A 16591-nucleotide genomic window follows, 5' to 3' on the forward strand; every position below is an offset into this window, starting at 1 on the left:
ATAAAATGGCAAAAAGCCACGAAACTTGTCATGCATCCTATTCATGATGGTACAAGACTGTGGAAAAAATTGGGTTCATTTGAAGGATGTCGAAAAATAACTCGTTTTCGGCCAGGGCCTTTGCTCCTACCCGAATGGTCCACGGAGAAGAAGGTCAATTTTTTGACATCTTCAGAATGGCCTGAAATTTTGCATGTGAGTTAGTATGCCCACTCCCACACATAATCCAAAAATTTATGGTATTTCGATACGAAGAGCATGTTGCGTCACGTCCGGTCATCATTTAAAGTGTTTCGACCAAAAAATTTATAGAAAATTCATAAAATGGCAAAAAGCCACGAAACTTGTCATGCATCCTATTCATGATGGTACAAGACTGTGAAAAAACATTGGGTTCTTTTGAAGGATGTCAAAAAATAACTCGTTTTCGGACAAGGCCTTTGTTCCCTACCCGAACGGTCTACAGAGAAGGTCAACTTTTTGACATCTTCAGAATGGCCTGAAATTTTGCATGTGAGTTAGTATGCCCACTCCCACACATAATCCAAAAATTTATGGTATTTCGATACGAATAGGACGTTGCGTCACGTCCAGTTAGCATTTAAAGTGTTTCGACCGAAAAAATTATAGAAAATTCATAAAATGGCAAAAAGCCACGAAACTTGTCATGCATCCCATTCATGATGGTACAAGACTATGGAAAAAATGGGTTCATTTAAAGGATGTCGAAAAATAACTCGTTTTCGGACAGGGCCTTTGCTCCTACCCAAACGGTCTACGGAGATGAAGGTTAATTTTTTGACATCTTCAGAATGGCCTGAAATTTTGCATGTGAGATAGTATGCTCACTGCCACACATAATCCAAAAATTTATGGTATTTCGATACGAAGAGCACGTTGCGTCACGTCCGGTCAGCATTTAAAGTGTTTCGACCGAAAAAATTATAGAAAATTCATATAATGGCAAAAGGCCACGAAAATTGTCATGCATCCTATTCATGATGGTACAAGACTGTGGAAAAAAATTGGGTTCATTTGAAGGATGTCGAAAAATAACTCGTTTTCGGACAGGGCCTTTGCTCCTACCCGAACGGTCTACGGAGAAGAAGGTCAATTTTTTGACATCTTCAGAATGGCCTGAAATTTTGCATGTGAGTTAGTATGCCCACTCCCACACATAATCCAAAAATTTATGGTATTTCGATACGAAGAGCACGTTGCGTCACGTCCGGCCAGCATTTAAAGTGTTTCAACCGAAAAAATTATAGAAAATTCATAAAATGGCAAAAAGCCATGAAACTTGTCATGCATCCTATTCATGATGGTACAAGACTATGGAAAAAAATGGGTTCATTTAAAGGATGTCGAAAAATAACACATTTTCGGACAGGGCCTTTGCTCCTACCCGAACGGTCTACGGAGATGAAGGTCAATTTTTTGACATCTTCAGAATGGCCTGAAATTTTGCATGTGAGTTAGTATGCCCGCTCCCACACATAATCCAAAAATTTATGGTATTTCGATACGGAGAGCACGTTGCATCACGTCCGGTCAGCATTTAAAGTGTTTCGACCAAACAAATTATAGAAAATTCATAAAATGGCAAAAAGCCACGAAACTTGTCATGCATCCTATTCATGATGGTACAAGACTATGGAAAAAAAATGGGTTCATTTAAAGGATGTCGAAAAATAACTCGTTTTCGGACAGGGCCTTTGCTCCTACCCGAATGGTCCACGGAGAAGAAGGTCAATTTTTTGACATCTTCAGAATGGCCTGAAATTTTGCATGTGAGTTAGTATGCCCACTCCCACACATAATCCAAATATTTATGGTATTTCGATACGAAGAGCACGTTGCGTCATGTCCGGTCAGCATTTAAAGTGTTTCGACCGAAAAAATTATAGAAAATTCATAAAATGGCAAAAAGCCACGAAATTTGTCATGCATCCTATTCATGATGGTACAAGACTGTGGAAAAAAATTGGGTTCATTTCAAGGATGTCGAAAAATAACTTGTTTTCGGACGGGGCCTTTGCTCCTACCCGAACGGTCTACGGAGAAGAAGGTCAATTTTTTGACATCTTCAGAATGGCCTGAAATTTTGCATGTGAGTTAGTATGCCCACTCCCACACATAATCCAAAAATTTATGGTATTTCGATACGAAGAGCACGTTGTGTCACGTCCGGCCAGCATTTAAAGTGTTTCGACCGAAAAAATTATAGAAAATTCATAAAATGGCAAAAAGCCACGAAACTTGTCATGCATCCTATTCATGATGGTACAAGACTATGGAAAAAATTGGGTTCATTTGAAGGATGTCGAAAAATAACTCGTTTTCGGACAGGGCCTTTGCTCCTACCCGAATGGTCCACGCAGAAGAAGGTCAACTTTTTGACATCTTCAGAATGGCCTGAAATTTTGCATCTGAGTTAGTATTCCCACTCCCACACATAATCCAAATTTATGGTATTTCGATACGGAGAGCACGTTGCGTCACGTCCGGTCAGCATTTAAAGTGTTTCGACCGAAAAAATTATAGAAAATTCATAAAATGGCAAAAAGCCATGAAACTTGTCATGCATCCTATTCGTGATGGTACAAGACTGTGAAAAAAAATTGGGTTCTTTTGAAGGATGTCAAAAAATAACTCGTTTTCGGACAGGGCCTTTCCTCCCTACCCGAACGGTCTACAGAGAAGGTCAATTTTTTGACATCTTTAGAATGGCCTGAAATTTTGCATGTGAGTTAGTATGCCCACTCCCACACATAATCCAAAAATTTATGGTATTTCGATACAAAGAGGACGTTGCGTCACGTCCGGTCAGCATTTAAAGTGGTTCGACCGAAAAAATTATAGAAAATTCATAAAATGGCAAAAAGCCACGAAACTTGTCATGCACCCTATTCATGATGGTACAAGATTGTGGAAAAAATTGGGTTCATTTAAAGGATGTCGAAAAATAACTCGTTTTCGGACAGGGCCTTTGCTCCTACCCGAATGGTCCACGCAGAAGGTCAATTTTTTGACATCTTCAAAATGGCCTGAAATTTTGCATGTGAGTTAGTATGCCCACTCCCACACATAATCCAAAAATTTATGGTATTTCGATACGGAGAGCACGTTGCGTCACGTCCGGTCAGCATTTAAAATGTTTCGACAAAAAAAATTATAGAAAATTCATAAAATGGCAAAAAGCCATGAAACTTGTCATGCATCCTATTCATGATGGTACAAGACTGTGGAAAAAATTGGGTTCATTTGAAGGATGTCGAAAAATAACTCGTTTTCGGCCAGGGCCTTTGCTCCTACCCGAATGGTCCACGGAGAAGGTCAATTTTTTGACATCTTCAGAATGGCCTGAAATTTTGCATGTGAGTTAGTATGCCCACTCCCACACATAATCGAAAAATTTATGGTATTTCGATACGAATAGGACGTTGCGTCACGTCCGGTCAGCATTTAAAGTGTTTCGACCGAAAAAATTATAGAAAATTCATAAAATGGCAAAAAGCCACGAAACTTGTCATGCATCCTATTCATGATGGTACAAGACTATGGAAAAAAATGGGTTCATTTAAAGGATGTCGAAAAATAACTCGTTTTCGGACAGGGCCTTTGCTCCTACCCAAACGGTCTACGGAGATGAAGGTTAATTTTTTGACATCTTCAGAATGGCCTGAAATTTTGCATGTGAGTTAGTATGCTCACTGCCACACATAATCCAAAAATTTATGGTATTTCGATACGAAGAGCACGTTGCGTCACGTCCGGTCAGCATTTAAAGTGTTTCGACCGAAAAAATTATAGAAAATTCATATAATGGCAAAAAGCCATGAAACTTGTCATGCATCCTATTCATGATGGTACAAGACTGTGGAAAAAAATTGGGTTCATTTGAAGGATGTCGAAAAATAACTCGTTTTCGGACAGGGCCTTTGCTCCTACCCGAACGGTCTACGGAGAAGAAGGTCAATTTTTTGACATCTTCAGAATGGCCTGAAATTTTGCATGTGAGTTAGTATGCCCACTCCCACACATAATCCAAAAATTTATGGTATTTCGATACGAAGAGCACGTTGCGTCACGTCCGGCCAGCATTTAAAGTGTTTCAACCGAAAAAATTGTAGAAAATTCATAAAATGGCAAAAAGCCATGAAACTTGTCATGCATCCTATTCATGATGGTACAAGACTATGGAAAAAAATGGGTTCATTTAAAGGATGTCGAAAAATAACACGTTTTCGGACAGGGCCTTTGCTCCTACCCGAACGGTCTACGGAGATGAAGGTCAATTTTTTGACATCTTCAGAATGGCCTGAAATTTTGCATGTGAGTTAGTATGCCCACTCCCACACATAATCCAAAAATTTATGGTATTTCGATACGGAGAGCACGTTGCGTCACGTCCGGTCAGCATTTAAAGTGTTTCGACCAAACAAATTATAGAAAATTCATAAAATGGCAAAAAGCCATGAAACTTGTCATGCATCCTATTCATGATGGTACAAGACTATGGAAAAAAATGGGTTCATTTAAAGGATGTCGAAAAATAACTCGTTTTCGGACAGGGCCTTTGCTCCTACCCGAATGGTCCACGGAGAAGAAGGTCAATTTTTTGACATCTTCAGAATGGCCTGAAATTTTGCATGTGAGTTAGTATGCCCACTCCCACACATAATCCAAATATTTATGGTATTTCGATACGAAGAGCACGTTGCGTCATGTCCGGTCAGCATTTAAAGTGTTTCGACCGAAAAAATTATAGAAAATTCATAAAATGGCAAAAAGCCACGAAATTTGTCATGCATCCTATTCATGATGGTACAAGACTGTGGAAAAAAAAATTGGGTTCATTTCAAGGATGTCGAAAAATAACTTGTTTTCGGACAGGGCCTTTGCTCCTACCCGAACGGTCTACGGAGAAGAAGGTCAATTTTTTGACATCTTCAGAATGGCCTGAAATTTTGCATGTGAGTTAGTATGCCCACTCCCACACATAATCCAAAAATTTATGGTATTTCGATACGAAGAGCACGTTGTGTCACGTCCGGCCAGCATTTAAAGTGTTTCGACCGAAAAAATTATAGAAAATTCATAAAATGGCAAAAAGCCACGAAACTTGTCATGCATCCTATTCATGATGGTACAAGACTATGGAAAAAATTGGGTTCATTTGAAGGATGTCGAAAAATAACTCGTTTTCGGACAGGGCCTTTGCTCCTACCCGAATGGTCCACGCAGAAGAAGGTCAATTTTTTGACATCTTCAGAATGGCCTGAAATTTTGCATCTGAGTTAGTATTCCCACTCCCACACATAATCCAAATTTATGGTATTTCGATACGGAGAGCACGTTGCGTCACGTCCGGTCAGCATTTAAAGTGTTTCGACCGAAAAAATTATAGAAAATTCATAAAATGGCAAAAAGCCATGAAACTTGTCATGCATCCTATTCGTGATGGTACAAGACTGTGAAAAAAAATTGGGTTCTTTTGAAGGATGTCAAAAAATAACTCGTTTTCGGACAGGGCCTTTCCTCCCTACCCGAACGGTCCACAGAGAAGGTCAATTTTTTGACATCTTTAGAATGGCCTGAAATTTTGCATGTGAGTTAGTATGCCCACTCCCTTACATAATCCAAAAATTTATGGTATTTCGATACGAAGAGCACGTTGCGTCACGTCCGGTCAGCATTTAAAGTGTTTCGACCGAAAAAATTATAGAAAATTCATATAATGGCAAAAAGCCACGAAACTTGTCATGCATCCTATTCATGATGGTACAAGACTGTGGAAAAAAATTGGGTTCATTTGAAGGATGTCGAAAAATAACTCGTTTTCGGACAGGGCCTTTGCTCCTACCCGAATGGTCCACGCAGAAGAAGGTCAATTTTTTGACATCTTCAAAATGCCCTGAAATTTTGCATGTGAGTTAGTATGCCCACTCCCACACATAATCCAAAAATTTATGGTATTTCGATACGGAGAGCACGTTGCGTCACGTCCGGTCAGCATTTAAAATGTTTCGACAGAAAAAATTATAGAAAATTCATAAAATGGCAAAAAGCCATGAAACTTGTCATGCATCCTATTCATGATGGTACAAGACTGTGGAAAAAATTGGGTTCATTTGAAGGATGTCGAAAAATAACTCGTTTTCGGCCAGGGCCTTTGCTCCTACCCGAATGGTCCACGGAGAAGGTCAATTTTTTGACATCTTCAGAATGGCCTGAAATTTTGCATGTGAGTTAGTATGCCCACTCCCACACATAATCGAAAAATTTATGGTATTTCGATACGAATAGGACGTTGCGTCACGTCCGGTCAGCATTTAAAGTGTTTCGACCGAAAAAATTATAGAAAATTCATAAAATGGCAAAAAGCCACGAAACTTGTCATGCATCCTATTCATGATGGTACAAGACTATGGAAAAAAATGGGTTCATTTAGAGGATGTCGAAAAATAACTCGTTTTCGGACAGGGCCTTTGCTCCTACCCAAACGGTCTACGGAGATGAAGGTTAATTTTTTGACATCTTCAGAATGGCCTGAAATTTTGCATGTGAGTTAGTATGCTCACTGCCACACATAATCCAAAAATTTATGGTATTTCGATACGAAGAGCACGTTGCGTCACGTCCGGTCAGCATTTAAAGTGTTTCGACCGAAAAAATTATAGAAAATTCATATAATGGCAAAAAGCCACGAAACTTGTCATGCATCCTATTCATGATGGTACAAGACTGTGGAAAAAAATGGGTTCATTTAAAGGATGTCGAAAAATAACACGTTTTCGGACAGGGCCTTTGCTCCTACCCGAACGGTCTACGGAGAAGAAGGTCAATTTTTTGACATCTTCAGAATGGCCTGAAATTTTGCATGTGAGTTAGTATGCCCACTCCCACTCATAATCCAAAAATTTATGGTATTTCGATACGAAGAGCACGTTGCGTCACGTCCTGCCAGCATTTAAAGTGTTTCGACCGAAAAAATTATAGAAAATTCATAAAATGGCAAAAAGCCATGAAACTTGTCATGCATCCTATTCATGATGGTACAAGACTGTGGAAAAAATGGGTTCATTTAAAGGATGTCGAAAAATAACTCATTTTCGGACAGGGCCTTTGCTCCTACCCGAACGGTCTACGGAGATGAAGGTCAATTTTTTGACATCTTCAGAATGGCCTGAAATTTTGCATGTGAGTTAGTATGCCCACTGCCACACATAATCCAAAAATTTATGGTATTTCGATACAAAGAGCACGTTGCGTCACGTCCGGTCAGCATTTAAAGTGTTTCGACCGAAAAAATTATAGAAAATTCATAATATGGCAAAAAGCCACGAAACTTGTCATGCATCCTATTCATGATGGTACAAGACTGTGGAAAAAAAATTGGGTTCATTTGAAGGATGTCGAAAAATAACTCGTTTTCGGACAGGGCCTTTGCTCCTACCCGAATGGTCCACGCAGAAGAAGGTCAATTTTTTGACATCTTCAAAATGTCCTGAAATTTTGCATGTGAGTTAGTATGCCCACTCCCACACATAATCCAAAAATTTATGGTATTTCGATACGGAGAGCACGTTGCGTCACGTCCGGCCAGCATTTAAAGTGTTTCGACCGAAAAAATTATAGAAAATTCATAAAATGGCAAAAAGCCACGAAACTTGTCATGCATCCTATTCATGATGGTACAAGACTATGGAAAAAATTGGGTTCATTTGAAGGATGTCGAAAAATAACTCGTTTTCGGACAGGGCCTTTGCTCCTACCCGAATGGTCCACGCAGAAGAAGGTCAATTTTTTGACATCTTCAGAATGGCTTGAAATTTTGCATGTGAGTTAGTATGCCCACTCCCACACATAATCCAAAACTTTATGGTATTTCGATACGGAGAGCACGTTGCGTCACGTCCGGTCAGCATTTAAAGTGTTTTGACCGAAAAAATTATAGAAAATTCATAAAATGGCAAAAAGCCATGAAACTTGTCATGCATCCTATTCGTGATGGTACAAGACTGTGAAAAAAAATTGGGTTCTTTTGAAGGATGTCAAAAAATAACTCGTTTTCGGTCAGGGCCTTTCCTCCCTACCCGAACGGTCTACAGAGAAGGTCAATTTTTTGACATCTTCAGAATGGCCTGAAATTTTGCATGTGAGTTAGTACGGTATTTAAACAGGGGAATTAGCACGACGAGAAGCATTGTGGGACTAAACATTAGCATGTTCGGCGGTGGCCGCCGTCGCTATAGGTTGGGCGCTATAGGTTCGGCGGTATCGGGCTGGGCCCAGATGGCGAACGAATAATTTTTTCCCTTTCCATCACCATATACCGCCACGCACGGCGGAACCCTATCCACACCATTCGCCCCCCGTACGCCGCCCCGTGCCCCAGTCGCCCTGCCACGATCGCCCTACCACGATCGCCCTTAGGCGCGCAACGATCTCGCCGCACATGCGGCGCCGTCCATCGCCGTCCACAGTCAACGGCGCTTGTTGGCACAGACTGCCCCACGCCCCGCAGGCGCAGATCGCCGACGCTGGGCAGCCTGCTTTCGGCTCCGCCACAGCCGTTGTTCGGCGGCTGTCGCCCGGATTAAGGTCACGTTTCTCACCTCGAACAATTTCTGTCGATGCTATTGCGTAATTATATGTATTAATAGGAAAAAATTAACATGTAGTATGGACATCGATGGTGTGATTCCATGTTCCATAGAGAAGTGGATAAGTCTCATTGAAAGATTTACCACCGCTCAGCGATTTAGGTTCTATGAAACAGACTTGGAAGAGATGTTGATCATTCCTTCAGTACAAATGAGAGATTTTTTGCTGCATTTTATGTTGTTAGGTTACAACCCAAACAGCAAAAAATTCATGATACAAGAAAATAGTGGCAGTAAAGGCCTAATTTCACTTAGACCGGACGATGTGTGTTCAATATTTGGGTTTAAGAATGAAGGTGAGGATGTTTTTGGCATTCTTGCGACGGAAGGAAAAGAGTTAATAAAGAAAATTCCTATTCAGTACGTTCACAAAAAAAATGGTCACATAATGATAGATGATTTGATTCAAAAAATTGTGAGGAGTAAATCCGCCGACGATGAATTTCTTCAGATGGCTGTTCTTGTTTTGCTGGGACCATTATTGCACCCATGCCGGCTGTCTCCATACCAAAGGAGTACTACGCGTTGGTGCATGACGTGAAGCGGATAAGCACGTTGAATTTTAACGTGTTTACTTTGCGAACTTGTTTGACGGAGATTGGTAAACTCAAGCAAGACGACCGTGTGAGGGAATGGCCATGTGGCAACCTAGCCCTACTCCAGGTATGCTATTAATTAATGCTATTTCATATTCCTTTAATTTATGTGTTCGTAACTTATTTTGTCTTTTGTTTTGTAGTACTTATATTTGGAGAAGGTGCAGCCAACCACCGGCCCGAAAAATGACCCGTTGTCGTTGCAAGTTCCCCTAATGAAAAATTGGACTGAATCTAAAGCGGAGAAATGAGACAAGTACGACCTGGAAAATGGTCGTGGCCATGGATTGGTAATATTATAATGCTTATTTACTTGTACATTGATTATGCATTGAGAATATTATGTACTCATGTTGTCATTGCATACTCACTTTGCAGATTGATGACTGCATTACGAAGGAGTATAGAATGAAAAAACTTGCAGATGAACAAGCTGAAAGCAGTAAGAAACATAGTAGCCGAAAGTCATCCGTTACGGAAAAGAAAAAAGTGGAGAACGTGTCCAAGGTCCCTGCTAATCTAATGCCTTTTATGGACCGGGTTATGAATGATATGAAGGAAATTCGTAAGGAATTGTTTCGTATGCCGGAGTTACGCGCACAGGTAAAAATGTAACAACTCTGGTATGCACTTTATTAAACTCGATAAATTAATAAAAAGATATAACATGTGAATGAGCTTACTTTTGCAGAGAGTGTTAGAGAAAATGAATAAAATAGGTGTACGGTACAAACCGGGCACAATGGCAGAGGAGGAAGAAAATTTGTATGGACAGAATAGTGAGTCCAGGTATGAAAACAAGTATCCTCAAAAAGAATTTCAGTATGATGACAAACACACACCTAATGGCCGAAATGGCAGTGGGCATTATGATTTGGATTCTGAAGAAGAGGATTCGTTCAAATTCAGTACTGGTCACTTGAGTAGCTTTAAAGATGAGAAGGAGGATCCTATAGATGTCCCGGAACAGTCAGAAAAAAAAAGAAGCATCATCTCTAAAAACCGATGAAATAGAAGCTACAAGATGGCAAGTCCCTCAAAATGAGGAAGAAGTGTCACAAGCCTTGTCAGATGGTAATAGCGAGGTAGAAGAGAAGAAGGTGGTGATTCCAGCAAAGCGAAAGCGGTGTGGGTCAAAGTACACGAAATCTCCTTATGTTAAAAAGACTCCGAGAAAACGTGCGAAACGTTCCGCAAAAACGAGTAAGTTAAACATGCTATGAATATATTATTGAAAATTGTGTAGTATAAATTTGTACTTTAACTTTATTGCCTTGTGTTGTAGAACTGTTTAATGAAACAACCCTCAATTTGATCATTCTGTGGATGATATGGTGCGTGCCGCTGTGCAGTACGTGAAAGCGTACGAGCACTCACCAAAACATAAGAACCATGAAATATTCAACAACGGTAAAGATGAAGGACTTTCTGCGGACCGAGTTTTCCAGATACTTAACCATGCATGGATATCCGGTGATATATGTATTTTTATTGTCATGCTTATGTCATGCGCTAAGTATGTTGCATCCATCTTAAATTTATTCATTTATTTCAGGTAATTGACGCTTATGCGACGTACATATCGGATTCAAGTCTCGTCAAAGACAGGTATATTGTACCCACATATAGATCTTACTGGTTATTGAACACTCGGTCAAAGTCAGTAAGACGAGGGAAGTCGGTAGACGATCCAGAAGGTTTAGAACATGCAAATGAACCTCTCAACAGATGCATGACAGAATATTTTGCAAAACCGAAGGTACCCTTTGTATTGCAGAATTGTATTTTCATTACTATCTTATGTGAAAGCCGAGCTTACTAACAATATTTAAGTTATGAAATAGGCTTATTTTGCGTTAAATAAGGACAAAAACCATTGGATTATATGTGTTTTGCACACTAGAAAGAAAGAGTTCCAAATTCATGATTCTTTGAGGGGGGAAGTAAATATCTATGAAGCATCCAGGAAATTCGTTGAAAATTTTGTAAGTTGCGTATTAATGTGTGTACAATTAGCTATATAATTTGTTTATCGTATGTAGTCAACGTGTTCATATTTTTTTGTCAGAGAGAGCAACTTGCAGGAGATATTCAAGATGCAAATGATAGTGCTATTATGTCGTTCCCGGATGTGTCTGCATGGCCTATAATCTCCTACGACATGCCTCAACAAGAAGATGGGTGAGTTACATGTGCCATGTGCTTTTGAAATACGTTGATTGATCAAGTGCTATATTACTTAACGTGCTTTCAAAATTGCACTTATGTTTTTTTAACACAGAAACTCATGTGGACTGTTCGTCCTTCGCTGTTTTCAATACTGGGACGGAGAAAAATTTATTACTCCTATTTCTCAGGTGAGTACATTTTAAGTATGAAAAATTAATACATTATATCATATATAAGTGATGAAAATAATATTATTTTTATTACTTTTCAGGAATCTATTGATAGTTCGAGAGAAAGAATGATAGCTGGAATTATTATGTCCCCCGAAAATAAACTTACAGAAGTGAAGAACAAAGTAATTTGACTTGCGAAGAGGAAACAAAAATAAAAATATCATACGACAATTCTACGTGATTGTCGAAATATTATTTGTTCATGACTGAGAATTGTGTGTGGATGCTTTATTTTTTTTATGTGAGTTTCAAATATTTTTAGCATGTCAAGTTTATATTACCTGGCAAATTTATTAAAAATACATTTTATCATTTTTTATTTTACTATTTAATTTATAATTTATGTTCAATGAGTGTTCTCGCGAATATACGAGTTGTGGTTTCAAAATACTCCGATGATATATGATGACGATATCTCAGAGGCGAGCGCCGCCCGCGCCGCATGTTTGCCGCTACATGGCGCACGTGGGCTGTGTCATCTGCCAGAGGGCGCGCGCCGCGTGTCGCCCCAGGGTTGGCCGTTGCCGACGCCGAGGCTGATTCTACCTCGTCCCGCGTGCGCCTCTCTGCGCCCGAGGGCGGCGTCAGCCTCGGGATCGCCCCCGCGGCGCCTACTGGCGGCTGTGCAGCGCCTCGGGATCGCCGTCCGCGGCGCCTACTGGCGTCTGTTAACGTTATTTTTTTAAAATTAAAGCAACCGGCGGCTGTGTAGCGCCTCTGATCGCCCAAAATGCATGATTTATTAACAAAGTCATATATTTGTACGAATATATATATAATACATATCATGTTATATTTGTATACGCATATCATATTATAACGTAAAATTTGTATGTCGCATATCATATTAAGAACAACGAGTATAGTGCCAACAAATATGACATAAGTAAACACCGATTACAAGTTTCCCGTATCAATGTAACGAAACAAATATGTAAATACTATTCTTTAAGACAACCAAATAAATCGTCAACTGTAATCAGAAGTTGTTCTTTTTATTCAAACATTTCTTTGCTATGATCATCATGCCATGTTCCTGCATAGAAAGATTGTAATATACGGCAAAATTTTGTAAAGTATTAACTAAACAAGAAAAGAACGTTAATGAAATGGTGTGCACATACTTTGGATTCTCAGAACAATTGTTTTTGAAATGACCTTTTCCTCTGCATAAACCGCATAGACGTACAGGTTTCTCATCAAAACCTTTGGGTCTACCATTTGTAGTCACGCCAGGTTCCTTACCACGGCCTTTGTTATTCTGCCCTTTCGGTGCTCCTTTCGTATTGATTTTTTCTGGATCACCAACAAAAACATGATTTTGATTCGGCACAAAAGCATCATCATGTGCAACTGTATGCTGTCTCACATAATCTTCCTCCTCAACATCCTTATTTGCTATCACATCCTCCAGAGCAGCCTTCAGTTTATCAAATAGAAATGGTTTATGACATGCCGCATGATTTGCTTCCGCAGACAAAATAGTCAACTCACTGTACTTAGTTCTCTCCTCAGTACCTGCCCATCCCCATGCGAAGAGATCGCTAGTGCGTTTCACGGGCAGTCCACCTCTAGCATTCTTGCTGAATCTTCGCAGCACTAAGCACCTAGGTAAGTCTTGCACGTTCAACCTGGCTAAAACATAAAGAACATGCTTGCATGGAAGACCTTTACATTTCATACTATCACAACTGCACTTCACTGTTTCTTCTGAATTACTAGGTGTATAGTCCACTTTGAATCTCAGTTGCCTGTTATTTTTCCATGCCACTATGAATCTCCTACTGACGGCTCCACTCAGTCTATCTATGATCTCAAGATCCGCTTCCTTCTTCATTTCTTTCTGCAAGAGGTAAAAGTTCACCGCAGTGAACTCACGGGCAGCGGCTTTTTCAATGCATTTGAAGTCGTCAAGTACTGCTACAGGGAGTGTCTGTGTGGACAGGCAGTCGTCGTGTGACTCGTTCTCACGGAGCCGAACAATGCAGTTCTCATAATGCACAACCATATCAACAATTGTCATGCCAGAGTCAAGATGCATATGAAGGCAAGAGTTCAGACTCTCGCTCCTCTGGTTACTCCGCATACCAAGGAAGAACCCACCGGTGAGATATGACGCAGTCCAAAGCCTTTTCTTCCGGTACATCCTACGCAACCATGTTTCAGTTTTCTCTGACTCCCATTTAGCTCTAAAAGCTGCCCATCTCGCCTCAAACTCATCATGTGTAGTGGCATAATAAATAAGAGACATGAACTCCTTAAGGGACTTGTGGTGGAGGTGTTTCTGCATGTTTTTCTCAATATGCCACGAACAAAGTCAATGCCACACGTCAGTAAGGACCTTCCTTACGGCCCTTATCATGGCTGTGTCTCCGTCAGTAATTACAGACCTCGGCTTCTTCTGACAATGAGCTCTTAAGAAGGTATGCAACAACCAAACGTATGTATCCTCCGTCTCATCTGACACAACTGCACAACCGAACACAGTGGTGCAACGATGATTGTTTAGACCAACAAAAGGTATGAATGGCATTCCGTACCTATTCATCTTGTAAGTGCTGTCGAAGACGATTACATCACCAAAGTCAAGGTAATCCCGACGTGACTGAGAATCACACCAGAACATGTTCTTCAGCTTTCCTTCTGCGTCAACAGTGTGCTCAAAGAAAAAGTCTGGATCCCTTGTCTTTCTCGTCATCATGATACCAATTGCAGTGTCCGCATCACCCTTTGCTAGCAACTTCATTTTCTCCCTATAACACATGTTATAAAGCTTCCTCCTCCCGAAACCAGCCAGTGCATATGATCCGTACCTACTAACAAAGTTGTCATAAATCCAATGTTTTTTGAGCCCAGCACCTGCCATTGCTAAGATCTCAGCTTCTGGTATTCCTTTATATGATTATGAGATCGAAGATATATAACTTCATCTGGTCTAGCAAGAGTGTGACTATGATCATCGCTGAAACTACTGACATACCAAATGGAGCGCTCTCTGTCAACCTTCACAGTTAGATGGGCCTCACAATAGCATCGAGTCTCCGCTCTCAGCCTGCGCTTCTTCCCTTCCATGGTACACAACTTGGCCTGTCGTTTCCCAGATCTTGAACAGAGAAACCTCCTCAACCGCCTACGTGCGTCGATACCCTTACTATATTTCAAGTTGTCCCTCCTAATGCTGAAGCCTCGCTTTTTCGCATAGTCGTTATAGAAATCATATGCCTCCTCGTCTGTCCTGAACATCGTCGACATCACCGTCCAATGCCTGTCCAGTGATTCTTGCTGGTATTCATCGTACCCAGTATCAAAATTGCACTCATCACCATCGACATCATCGTCGTTTTCGCACGCTTCACCATCCTCTTCCTGAAAAAAAATACAATCAACGGTATATGTCAGTAAGTAGTTGTATAAGGAGTATCATATGTATTCACTTTCCACTACTTACTTTGCTCGAGCTGTCATTATAAGATGCATCGATATCGTTTTCGTCATTGGCATCATCGATAAAATTCCACTGATAATACCCTTCCACTTCCATCTGCGCAAATTGTAAATATGATATGTAAGACTTGATGCGTATTTAATTTCACTTTAAAATAACCTACATAATTCTAAACCTACATGGCTTCCGCTTTCAGCATATGAATCATCTACATCCATATCCTCATTGTCATCATCCCCTCCTATCTGTTCACAGTCGAACATGTTATTGTCATCGCGGATGCTTGTATTTAATATGGTTGAGAACATGCAGACCACTTACATTGCCATTGTAAGACTCATCCAAACTCATATAATTTTCGCCGTCATGTTCGTCTTCATCCAATGATAATGATCCGTCCTCGCTACCGCCATCATCACCGTCATATCCTATTTCAGCCTCAATCTATACACGTTCATATATAATCAAATATCCATTCAAACATCACGTAACATCTTTTCAATTAAAATCCGTTCTTAAATTACTATGCCAGCGCCTCGCGTACCTCGTTGCCTTCGTCATACATGAGGCGGTTGTCGCCGGATACGAGCTGCCGGCAGCGCAGGCGTCTGCCCGACCGAGGCGGTTGTCGGCGTAGCGCACAGCGCGTGCGTTTTTTTTCCGTCAGCCAGGTATTGCCGGAGATGGCGGCGGCGGCGGCGCGAGAGGAGGCGGGGTGAGGCGTCTTGAAGATAGGGTTCGCCGATCGTTTTTTTAATCACTCGGGCATACGCAGCGGACGCGGGCGGGCGTGCATGCGGGATGTGGGCGTCTACGGGCGCCCGTGCATGCGGACGTGGGCGCGTACGGGCGGCCGTACGCAACAGCGCCGTACGGCGACGCGGGCGCGCCTACAGCGGGCGGGTATTTTTATACGGCGTGTGAAAATGACCGCCCCTACCCTTTATACGTTTTAGGGGGGGGGGGGGGGGGGTTGTACCGAAGACCACCTCGTGAGATGATACCTATAAACCATGTGTATATACTGATGAGTTACCGGTTCCAGCAGGATTAATTTGTAGTTTCCCAGTGTATCTGCGTGTATTTCACCTTAATTATTAGCAATTGTCAGTGTATCTGTGTATGCACAATTGTTCGGATGATAGAATACTCATCACAAAATCAGGGAATCTTTACTTATGGTGATCGGCCAGGCAAACTTGAGGTCATTCTTTTTTCCAGTGTATGCACTACTGTGACTCTGTTTTCCAGTAGGATCGTGTAGATGTTGTTCTTGAATTGTATACTACTGAAACATATGCATGGTTGAATAATACTCCCTCTGTTCACTTATATAAGACGTTTTAGTAAATTCAGACAGTATATTAAACAGTTCAAACTCAGCTGTCTGAAACACCTTATAAAAACAAACGGAGGGAGTAGATTATATCGGCATTGTTTAGTCAGCATACTGGAACTCTGCCACTGAGTTAAGCCTTT

The 16591-nt window shown here is 40.9% G+C and overlaps 1 pseudogene; it reads right to left on the reverse strand.

Annotated features, from left to right (window-relative positions):
• Nucleotides 1-12646: 12646 nt before the first annotated feature.
• Nucleotides 12647-14645, reverse strand: LOC147957943 (protein FAR1-RELATED SEQUENCE 5-like; annotated as a pseudogene).
• Between the last annotated feature and the right edge of the window lie 1946 nt (nucleotides 14646-16591).

This window comes from Triticum urartu, chromosome 7A, assembly GCF_056163025.1.
Source record: "Triticum urartu cultivar PI428250 chromosome 7A, HENAU_Tu73, whole genome shotgun sequence".
In the NCBI taxonomy this organism is placed as follows: Eukaryota; Viridiplantae; Streptophyta; class Magnoliopsida; order Poales; family Poaceae; genus Triticum; species Triticum urartu.